Source organism: Microcebus murinus, chromosome 9, assembly GCF_040939455.1.
Source record: "Microcebus murinus isolate Inina chromosome 9, M.murinus_Inina_mat1.0, whole genome shotgun sequence".
Classification (NCBI taxonomy): Eukaryota; Metazoa; Chordata; class Mammalia; order Primates; family Cheirogaleidae; genus Microcebus; species Microcebus murinus.
In genome coordinates, this window is record NC_134112.1 from 46140362 (window position 1) to 46152999 (window position 12638).

Consider the following 12638-nt stretch of genomic DNA (forward strand, 5'->3'; position numbering starts at 1 on the left):
ACCCTCCTGCCTCAGCCTCCTGAATAGCTTGGACTACAGGCATGCGCCATGACACCTGGCTAATTTTTTTCTATTTTTAGTAGAGATGGGGGTCTCACTCTTGGCTCAGGCTGGTCTCAAACTCCTGAGCTCAAGCTATGCTCCTGCCTCAGCCTCGCAAATTTTGAAAGTAGATGTCACATATCAATTTTTGGAATATTGTGTCTCTCTCTTCATGATTAACACCTTAAGTTTATGGAATAAAGTTGTGCAACTTCCTTTGTTTCAATGTGGCTAGAGTTTTTCCTTCTGATTTTTATTCTCTTTTATTCATTTTATTACATTTTGGAGAAGGAAAATTCTTTAATTTGGTTTAATACATCTATATACAAAGGAATGAAAGCCTAAGAATAGCCGAGAAAATTTTAAAAAATAAAAAACAAGCTAGAGGAACTTTCCTTACCTGACATCAAGAATTATTATAAAGCTAACAGGATTAAGACAGTGTGGTTTTCATATAAAGATAGCCAATAAACAATGAAACAGACTGTGGAGCCCAGAAATAAGCCCATGCATATTTTAATACTTGACATATAGTATGATATTGCAGATTACTGAGCAAAGGATGAATTTTTGAAGATATGGTGCTGTAAAAAATGGTTAGCTATGTAGAAATAAATGAAATTAGATCCCCTGCTGCATACTCTACACATAAATCAGTTGCAGGGAGAACCCAAAACTAGTGGTCCTTTACAAAATAATATGGAAGAATATCTCACAACCTCAAAGTAGAAAAGATGTTTTAAATAAGATACAAAAAGCAAAAAATCACAAGGAATAGACATAAATTAAACCACACTGAAATTAAGAATTTATGTTTATCACCACAAAGTGAAAAGACAAGCTAAAAACTAGAAAATATTTGCAACATGAGCAAAGGATTAGAATACAGAGCATATTAAACATCTAAAACAAATAAGAAAAACATGAACAATATGCACCAGAAGACATGAATAGGAATTTCATAGAAGAGGAAGCATAAATATCCTTAAACTTATGAAAATATTTTTCCACCTTGTCAGTAATGAGGGAAATGCAAATTAAAACAACCACAAGATAAAATTTCATACCCGTTTGAGTGGCAAAATTTAGAAAATCTCATATACCAAGAGTGGGCAAGGATGTAGAATAAGGAGAACTCTTACTACATTGTTATAGGAGTATAAACTGGCCCAACAACTTTAGAAAACATATTAGCATTATTTGGCAATAGGATCATTGCTCTACAACCCAGCAGTTCCCCTCCAGGCAAAATGCTCTGGAATAGCTCTTGCTCTTGTACATGAGAAAACATAGGCAAGAATGTTTAGAACAACATGACACCCAAATATTCATTAACAGAATGAATAAGTAACATGTAGCATATTCATGCAATGGAATACTAAATAGCAATGAAAAAATTAGCTGTTCACATCAATTTGGATGAATCTCAGAAACAATGCTGAGTGCATGGATACACACAATCCAGTTCCAGTAAACTGAATTAAGCATTATACAGTTTACAGAGACTTTCATGGGTGGGAAAATCTCTAAAGATAACCCAGGGTTTCTAAATTTATTTGTATATTGATGGGAAAGATGCCATTTAAAGCAGAAAATTGAAACTGTAGCTATAAGAAGGGAAACTGTTGGAATTAAGTCTCTAAGAATGAAAAATGGAATGGACTTCAAAAGGTTACTTCTTTCTTTTATTTGGAAGTTGAGAGTGTTGTTTCATAAGTGTTCATTGTATGATTCCATCTTATTTTTTGAAAAAAAATCACAAACTTGTAACCCACCAATCACAAACTTACAGAGTAGTAGGAAGTACAAGGGCAAAACTTTTTAATGAACTATCTGAGAAAGACGTTCCATCACACTCTAATACTCTAGTGTGTATTTCAACAAATAAGGAAATTCTAACCACATTACAAGAAAACATAACAGTAACGCTATCATCAAAACCAAGAAGTTAACACAAACGTTAACTTAGATGTTAACGTTGGTTACTTTCATCCAATTCTCATACTACATTGTGTTTTACCAGTTGTCTCAGTAATGTCTTTTATTGCAGAAAGATGTAGCTTGGAATCACGAGCATTTAGTCTCCTCCAGTCTGGATCAATTCCTCAGTGTTTTCATGATATATATGACCTTGACACTTCTTAAGATTATATTTACCAGTTATATTTTTAACATGTTCATCAATTTAAGTTTGTCTGATGTTTCCAGATTATTGGATTCAAGTTATGCGGCTTGGAAGGAACACTACAGAGATGGTGCTGTGCTCTCATCGCATCCTATCAGGTAGCATCTTTTCTCATTTGTCCCGTTATTGATAATGTTCACTTTGATGGCTTAAAAATACCACCAAAAAGAAATATTGGCCAGGCTTCTCTACTGTAACATTGGTCTTTTTTCTGTCTGCCATTAATAAGTATTTTGTGAAGATAAAAGTTGAAATGTTGTAAATATACTAATTCTCACCAAACTTTTGTCTCACAAACTCATTTATATTTGTATGGACTCATGGTTTCCCATCTCATCAATGGATTATAATCTGTTACTATACTATTTTGATGCTCAAATTATACTAGATTTGCCCAGTGGAAGCCTATTTGAGTTGGTTTTTGAGATCTTTTGATACTCTCCCAACTTTCTTTATCCTTTCTTTGCTTTCTGGCACAAGAAGTTGTTCTGAGTTTATCATATATTTTTCCTGTCCTATCCCTGGAATCATCCACCTTCCAAGGTTTTCTATAAATAAAAATGACATTTAGAAGCCAAGTTTTGGGTGTAAATTGTGTTCATTGCTATTGAGATGTCTCTCCTCCACTCTCAATGGACAATCCCAGACAATATATTCACAGCCATATTGATTTCCATATCTATTGAAAACCATGAGTTAACACAGATCAACTTAATCAGTTCTCCTGTGTAATCAATCTCCTATCTTAACACTGTCATTCCCTGCCCAATATAGATGCTTTCCTCTCTCAACTTGGCTCTGTCTCTTGACCAAGATGGTCTTAACAATCTTCTCAGTTTGACTAAACCTTGGACAGGTTTTCCATTACTAAAGACCTCCCTTTTCTTTTTTTTAATTCAGCATATAATGGGGGTACAAATGTTAAGTTTACATATATTGCCCATGCCCCCCATCCCCCTCGAGTCAGAGCTTCAAGTGTGACCATCCCCAAGACAGTGCACATCTCCCTCATTATGTATGTATATACCCATCCCCTCCTCCCCCCTCTCACCTGCCCAATACCCAATAAATGTTATTCCTATATGTTCACTTAGGTGTTGATCAAATACCAATTTGCTGATGAGTACATGTGGTGAAGACTTCCCTTTTCTTAAAGCATTTCCTTTATAAAACTTGTAATTGCAAATTCTTTCTTAGTCCTATGGAAATGCATATAAATCTTGGCTCATCCTGTTGCCAGTTTTACAACCCAGGAAATGTCTTTCTGAAGGATGAGGGAAACATGCCTTTGAAATGAAAACATCCAAGAAGATAGCACCCCTATCTCCCAGACTCTGTGGGAGGGTGGAAACATAACTTAGATGGATGCCAACTAGCAGACACAGATGGCCTGATGACAGGGAAAAACATTTGCAAACTCAGGAACAACTGAATGTGCTTGATGTCCTCCAGTGCTTTCCTACTACTAGCTCACCCAGTGCTTAAACATGATACATATGCACAATTTTTATTTGTCAGTTCAAAAAAATAAATACATTTTTTAAACAAAAATAGCATAAAGAAAACCTTCCCACCTTATTTTTCTGCAGAGTTCACGTAGTTCATTTTCTCCACCCTACTGCAATAGCGTCAAATAAAGTCTTCCTTGCCTGTTTAGCTTTGTCCTGTGCAATTTTTGCTTTGACATTCTTCCTTTCAGGGCTCCTTCCCAGAGGAACAATTCTTTACTCTCCTTGGGCTCTGATATGACACACCAGTGCAACCTTCCATTTAGACACCTTCTCAGCCTGCTCTGGCTCTGACACCCTACACGGGGCTGCCTCCTTACATGTACACCCTCCTCGCCCCACGCAGGCTCTGCCACCTTTCTGAGCCTGACTTGCTGCTCGGAGCCACCCTGACTCCTCCACTCTCCCAGCACTGATATCTATCTACCTTTCACAGCCTATCTAATGGTTTTAGGACTGAATTGCTTGAAAACAGAGCAGAAAGAAAGAGAAGCTACAAGAAAGAAAGGGAAAGAGGAAGAGTTCGTTCATTTTATTTCAGACGTTCTTGCTCTGCCTGTACATGAGAACTACTGAGGGAGATTTTAAACATTATTGCTGCTTGGCCCTATCCCTGGAGATAACTGATTATACAATGGAGGCCACAGGCATCTGCTTTATGGAAAGCTCCCCAGATGATATTAATGTGCAGTGTGGTTTGAGAAGCACTGTTCTATTGTGGACAAAAAAGGAGAAGATTGCAGGGGTGCAGGTGAGTTTGAAGATCTAGAGAATGGAGCTTGCAAGAAAGCCCATCTGATGACTTCAGTTTTGTCCACTATGTAGGAAGAGATGTCATCAGGTGAGAGAGATGGAGGTCAAAATTGTCATGGGGTGGGAAATGGAGAATCTATGAAATAATGCTTATTGAGAGAGGAAGAGAAACCTTAATTAAAAACTATAAATTACTGGCCAATGTACTCTGCCCACTTGAAATTATATGCTTTGGGGCCTGGTAAAATTTCTCAAATATTAAATTTATATTTTTTTAAAAGTATATATAGAACAAATGAAAGAAAGTAAACATTAGGAAATAGAGATTGTGTTTGAGTAATATGAGTTTTCTCCCTTCTTTGTATATTGTGTATTTTTTAAGTTTGAAAATAGTCTTATTGTATTCATAATAGAAGAAATAATGGTTTTTAGCTTTATTCAGGTATAACTGATATACACAAAAATTGTACACATTTAATATATACATCCTGATGAGTTTGGACATATGCCTACACCCATGATGCCATCCCCACAACTAAGTTACTAAACATATTCATCACCTCCAAAAAGAAAAAACAATGTTTTAATTTTCAAAAGATGATGAAGTCAATGGTGACCCAGCAAGCAGAAGAATTTAAAGGCACTGTATTAGTTTGCTAGGATTGCCATAACAGATTACCACAAATTGGGTGGCATAGACAACGGAAATTTATTTCCTCACAATTCTGGAAGCTAGAAGTCCAAAGTCAAAGTGTCATCAGGTGGGTTTCTTCTGAGGTCTCTCTCTTTGGCTGGTAGATGGCTATTTTCTCACTGTGTCTTCACATGGTCATCCCTCTGTACCTGTCTGCATCCAAATTTCTTCTTCTTACGAGGACGCCAATCAGATTGAATTAGGGGCACTCTAATGACCTCATGTTAACTGAATTACCTCCTTCAAGACCCTATCTCCAAATACAGTCACATTCTGAGGTGCTGAGAATTAAGACTTTAACATATGGATTTGGGGGGGTGGGACACAATTCAATCCATTGGATCACACTGAGATTCTAATGTTTTCCCTGGTATTTCTATTCTCTTTATATGATAGGTGTTGAGTTTTTTCCCCTTATTTCTTAACTCTTATCACCTAAAAATCTGTCTGTGGTTCAATTTATTGATTCTTTCCTGTGACGTTATTATAAAAATATCTTATGTCCTTCCATATTTAAAAATATATATTTCCAAGTGAAACTGAAATTTTCTGCATTTCTACTTCCTCATTCTTTCTGCACTGGAACTCTCACAGCCCTTTAGAAAGAGAAAGAGGAAAAAAAAACTTCACAACTTAATGGCTTAGTTTATATCATCATATGTCTCCTAGCCTCAAGAAGAGGAATATGAAAGCAAAGGTAAAAATGACCTGTTTCGAGTTTCTGATACAAAAAGACAAAGTTTTCAAAAAAAATCTGGTAAGTTATTGAATCATTAAACCTTTCTTTATTTTTTATGCCTATGAGGGGGCAGGTATTGTTTTTTAAAACTCCAGCTGTACTTTTTATATAAATATGTGTTCATACATAAACCATTACTTATAAAAATATTAAAGTAATGAGAAATATCAACATATTAAATACATATCAGTATATTTAACTGATACAAACTTTGTACGTACTCTTCTTAAAAGAAATGTGCCAGTGAGTGTTATTGGGATGGTGAGAACAAATCGGAATGGTGAGAGGGTTTCTGGTCATCTTGGGCAGGTTAGGGGAAGGAAGATAGAGAAATGAGGCAAAGAGGGTCAGAAATTTAACCACAGAAGATTGTGAAGGAAGCTGTGGTCATGTGTAATTATTCAAAATTGTATCCTCCATAACATGATATGAACAGTTCTACACTTTATCAAAGATAACATCTCCCATAATCTAACTATTCTTCTATTTAAGTCTTGCGTTCACATCCACCTCACAGTGTCTAGCAGGAGGTGCTGCAAAAGGGACTTTGTGCCACCTGGCAGGCCACAGCTTCTCCCACTCCCTCTTGTTCAGATTCTGCCAATAGATAGCAGAAAGGTAGAAATAGTCTTCTCAGCTAAGGTCGTGGACATTTGTTCCCCAAAGCTGAAGTCTTTTCTTCTGTTAAATGGAAAAATTCATTGAAAACTACAAAACTTCAAAGTGTACTTCAGGAAAATGAAACTAACTTGCTTGTGCGTAATTTCAGTTCGCCAGACCATCAGGGAAGGGTACGTACAGGCCACTTGGGCTAGAGCCGGGATTCTGAAGTGTTTTGCCCTCACACCAGTTCTAAGAGTCCTGCAGAGAGGAACAACTCCTCAGGGCCTGGGTATCTGGGGTGCTGGGGGGCTGCTGAGGGCGTGGGCACCTGTACTTGTCCTGAGGAACTCTGCTGATTTGGGACTTCTTGCACAACAACAAAGAGAGAAAATTGGAGTATTCCCCTGAGAATAGAATCCTGCCACTCCTTTCTCCATAATTAATGTTACTACTAATAATAACATGCGTTCACAACTGTTTCAGAACAGGAAGCTGAGGCTTCCCCAAGAAACTAACAGTTACATCAAGGCATTCTCAAATGTGTCCATGTCTGTCATGAAAATTTTGATCTTTACTTAGTTCCAACAATATAGATGCAGATGTTCTTAAAATTGATAAAGTGCAGACTATTTTAAAAACATTAGTGAATATTATAGGTCCAAATCACTATACCATGCTACCATGTTGGAGGGGCAAGGTTGAGAAATTTTTAACATTATAATATAAAATGAATATTAACATTACAGTAGCCCAAGGGCATTATTGAAGAGTTTAGCATATCATAAGGAGACAAGGTTTATGTATGAGCATATATCTACATACATGTATTTATGTAAAAAGTACAGCTGGAGTTTTAAAAAATAGCTTTCCTCTCAAGGCATAAAAAATAATAGGCATGTTGTCAATTTTTCCATTTAACAGAAAAAAAGACTCCAGCTTTGGGAAACAAATGTTGGTGACCCTACCTGAGAAGAGTATTTCTATCTCTCTGCTATTTATTGGCAGAATCTGAGCCAGAGGAAGTGGGAGAAGTATCTTTAAGAAGTGTCGCCTGCTAGGTGGCAAAAGTTCCTTTTCCAGCACCTCCTACAGACATGGGCACACAATGAGTCACTGGCTCTGCATAGAGACCAAAGAGCTGTAAAAAGAAGGGACAGACTGCAGAAGGAACGTATGGATGTGCTGCTTCATTTCTAGAATGTAGGGTCCCATTGGAATTGCTGTGTTTACTGGCAAAAACAAAGGGGAAAAACCTGGAGTCTGTCCTCGAAAATTTAAAGATATCCAGAGAGAGGGTAGGTGGTTAAATTACTGAAAGAACATTCTGGCTAGGCCGGGTGTGGTGGCTCACGCCTGTAATCCTAGCACTCCGTGAGGCCGAGGCAGGAGGATTGCTTGAGCCCAGGAGTTTGAGGTTGCTGTGAGGTAGGCTGATGCCATGGCACTCTAGCCTGGGCAACAGAGTGAGACTCTGTCTCAAAAAAAAAAAAAAAAAAATAGAAGATTCTGGCTAAAAGAACGTATTGCATCTGAACTATGCAGAGTGTGTCTGTGGAGAGGGAAAAGCCCCTCACCAGGAGATCAGCTTCCCAGCAGAGACAGCAGGTCAAAACAGCAGAGGTACTGAGATGCTGACACTGAGGACCTAAAGTCAAAAGGGACTTCCTCCAAGGAAATCCCTGTGTGAGATCCCACGGGAGATCCCTGTGACTTCATTGGGGGGCTGTGACACTGCAGAAAGTTGATAATGTATATTATGAACTGGGGTACCTATAAGAACTGCAGGAGAAAATACATTTGTTAATTTTCCTTTCTTTTTGATAAAACTTCCTTTTCATTCCTTGTGAGCAGCTGATAGAAGCTGGAGTTAGCTCTGGCCTGATGGGTAGTGCAGTAAAGAGACTTCCCCATATTTCTGCCTGGAATTCCAGCCACATGAAATAATTATAGCAATTGCCCTAGTCAAATGAAGAAAGTCCTTTGACCCACAGACATTGCTAGCTCAAGGGTTTTCAACTACTTTAAGAAAATAAGTTACTCATTCAACAAATTTTTGTTGAAGAAGCTATTATGTGCTAGGCACTGCAAGATAGTGAAAAAATCTTTGTCTTCATGGAATGTACAGAATAATGGGTGGGACAGAAAATAAGTAAAAAGAATAGGTTAAAGTACATGGAGTAATTTGATTCTTGTAAGTGCCAAGTAGGTAAAATAAAGCCAGAAGCGAGATAGAAAGTGTTGGGAGATAGAAAGTAGGACAAAGTTTTCAGTAGGCTGTCCAGGCAGTGCCTCCTTGAAAAGGTGACATTTGACAAAAGATCTCAAGGAAGTGAGGGAGTGAGCTCCACAGTTATCTAAGGACATTCCAGCAGAGAAAACAAGTGTCTTGGCTAGAAACAGGAGCAAATGCCACCTGCAAGGAGCAACAAAGAGGTCAGAGAGCTGGACCAGATTTAGAGAAGGAAAGAAAAGTAGGATGTGATATCAGAGCAGTCACAAGATGCCAGATTATGTGTGGGGCTTTGGAGTTCATAACAAGGAACTCAACTTTCAGTCTGGGTCAGATGTAAAGCCACTGGAGGGGTTGAACAAAACATTGGTAAGAAGCAAGGTCTCTCCAGCGGCTATTTGGAGAAGTCCCTGAAGCAAACAATAACAGCGAGAGATAAACTGGTGAGAGAGCTTTTCCTATAATCCAGGAGAGAGATGAAGGCTTGAACCCGGTGGTAGTAGTGGCAGGTGGTCAAATATTGGATATATTTTGAAGATACAACCAATAGGATTTGCTCTGTAGGGCAGAGGAATTTGTAGGACAGAGGAAGGGCAGAGGAATTCTTCCAATTGTCGAGAATTTACTTGGGTGGGGCAATGAGCTAACTGCAAACCTTTGCTTCTGGTCATTGCTTGCTTGCTACACCGCTGTAGGGGGAATTATGGGATGAGGTCATTGAAGCACGGGCGACTGGCCCATCAGGCAATAGAGGGCAACCAACCCACCAATTATTTCAAAAGGCAATAGTGGGCAACCAATCATTTTAAAGGTCAACGCATGATCCATGCGTAGTCGGCTTGTGCGCAGCTTGTGCACCATGGGGATAAAAGGCATGCCGTTGTTCCAGTCGGGGTCCTTGCCTGTGAGAGTGGCCACTGCGTTGGTGCTCTGGGGCTTGGACCCTGGCTAGCTAGAAAATAAACCTCCTCTTGTGTGATTGCATCCTCGATGTCTCTGCTTTTCTGTCCGGTGGGGCTGTGGAAGGTCGGTCCCTAACAGCTCTACATTGACTACAGAATGCAGGAAGAGAGAAAAAGTATGCCTGCAACACAGTTTTGGATGTTTACTTATTTTATTAAAAGTATTTAAGTATGGGAAGAGAAGCCACCGAGGGGAAGGGTATTCCTTTCACTATTTTCTTTCAAATCTTCTGTATGTTTGAAAATTTTCACAGTAAAAAGTTGGGGGAAAATCTGTTCCACAGACAGTCCGTAAGCAACAGTACGTCTCTTGCATTTTAATTGGCAGTGATATCATTTTATTTAAATGTAATAGATTCTCAACAAATATTTCCTCAGCAAAGTAAAGAAGGACCAAGTCTGTTCTACTTACAGACTCTGTTTCCTCATAGCTTCTTTCCAGGAGGTAACTCTCACAAGTTCTCAAGACAAGGCAACTAATCTAAGGGTTCCAGGTCAAAGAGCCTCGGGAAGACTTATTTCACATTTCTAATATAAAAAGGTAGAGGTTTTCAGGGAAGTCTCGGTAAGTTTCTAATCATTAAAGGCTTGTTTAATCAACTCTCTTTAAAAGCTCTCTTTAAAAACTGATTCTAAACACTAAAGCAGAACTTTGAAAATAAATATACTTGTAAGTGGGCATAAGCTATTTCTTAAGAAACTTTTCTAAAAGGAGAGATAAATATCACTGCTTTCATATACATATCACTAGATGTAACTTGTGCTGACTGCAGAATTCTTTAAAAAGAAACTTTCAGCAAACATGGTGAGAATGCAAAGTATTTCTGAAGGTAGAAGTCTCTGGAAGTGAGGCTAAAAGGCCTAGGTAAAATGTAGACCATAAGATCAGAAATTCAAACATAAAAAACCATGTACTAAATTTTAGCCATGGGCAGCCATGCAGAATTCCATCCTATATAATTTAGGATGATATCAAAAGTTTCTATTTAATTAAAGATTTTAAAAGACCCTCCAAAGTTTAGTCTTTATTATATGTAAGATTTTTGTTCACAACTAGCTCATATAGAGACCATGGGGAGAAATATATAATCTTAACGTGCACTTCAGGAAAATGAAACTAACTTGTTTTGTGATTTGAGTTCCACACAGCATGAAAGCAAGGGCGGGCCGCTGGGCTGCAGCCAGGAATCTGAGCTGTCTTTCCTGGAAGCACGGCCACTGGTGCCACTGCCAACACCCAGCCTTGGAGAAATGTGCCTGAGCGCCAGAGCTTGCCCTGCCACTGGCCTGGTTTAATCTTTCCTGCTCAGCCTCCAAAGTGACAAAACAAACGTCTTTAGGGAATAGATCCTGAGATTAAGTATAGTTGGTTTCTGCAAGGGATTGGTTCCAGGACCCTCACAGATACCAAAATCCATGGGTGCTCCAGTCCCTTGTATAAAATGGCATATTATTTGCATGTAACCTACCCACATCCTCCCATATGCATATCTCTAGATGACCTATAATATCTACTACAATGTAAATGCTATGTAAATAAATAGCTGTTGTATTGTTTAGGGAATAATGACAAGAGAAATAAGTCTGTGTGTGTGTGTGTAGTACAAATGCACATTTTTTTCAAATATTTTCAAGCCATGGTTGGTTGAATCTACAGATGGGGAATCATGGACAGGGAGGGCCAACTAGTAGTAGCAAGGGGAACTCTAGGTTTCAAAATTATCCCAGAGCAGAACAAAGGGGACAAGGTGGAGATCTTTTCCCTGGCTCCAACAAGAGCAATGTTACCTTCACTCCTGTTAGATACAGAGGTTTCATGTGCATTTCCTTTAAGAAGCAGAACAAAACCAAACAACCACCACCAAGACGACACTGGTTCTGATGCAATTCCTCTGTATTATGAATGGGAAAACACGCTGACTGAAAGGAGACATGATTTAATCATGACTCTGTTTTCCTAATCACAATTCCTCCCCTTTACACTCACTATGTAGTTTCTTGCTGCACATAAAGGTCTCTCCTATTTAAAAAATATGCGAATAGTCCAGAATATAAGGTCGAAGTCATAGAAAAAGCTAAGAAGTTATGTCAAAGCATTATTAAAATCTTTTTGCCTTTAACACCAGCCTGAGCAACATAGAAAGACCCTGTCTCTATTAAAAAATTTTTTTAATTAACCGGGAGTGGTGGCACATGCCTGGAGTTGGTTCTGGTCTGATGAATGACAAAATGAAGAGATTTTCCCAAATCTTTGTTCCATAGGCATTGCTAACTCATGGGTTTCCAAAAATACAATTCAATTGTTTCACTAATCTAAAAATCTTAATTTCTTCATTCAACAAATATTTATTGAGCACTTATTTTATGTCAGGCCCTGGGGATTTACCCATGAATGACAGGCAAAACTGCCTGTTCTCATGGAGGTTATACTCTAGTTGCTGGGACTGAATGAGAAAGATAATTTAGTTAAATATATACTATGTGAATCCTAAAATGAATAATTGGAGCAGGGAAGGGTGGTGGGAAGTGCTAGAGGAAGAAATGAAGTTTTAAGAAAGGTGGCCAAGAATGCCTTTATGGAATTTGAGTAAAGAGCTGAAGGAGGTGAGGGAGTGAGCCGTGTGGGTATCTGGAGGAAGAGCATTCCAAGTAGAGGGCACATCTAGGATGAAGACCTGACGCAGAGCATGGCTGGTATGTTTGAGGAACAACAAGGCTACCGGGCAGCTGGAGTGAAGTGAATGGAGACAACGATGTCCCTAAGATGGTGGGGTGGGCATATCATGAGCTTATTTAAGGACATTGGCTTTTACTCCAAGAAAGATGAGATGTCTTTGGAGGGTTTTGAGCAGAATGATCCCACGTACATTTGAATAGGATCAGGTTGACTGCTGTGTTGACAATAGAGTACCTGGGGTAGTG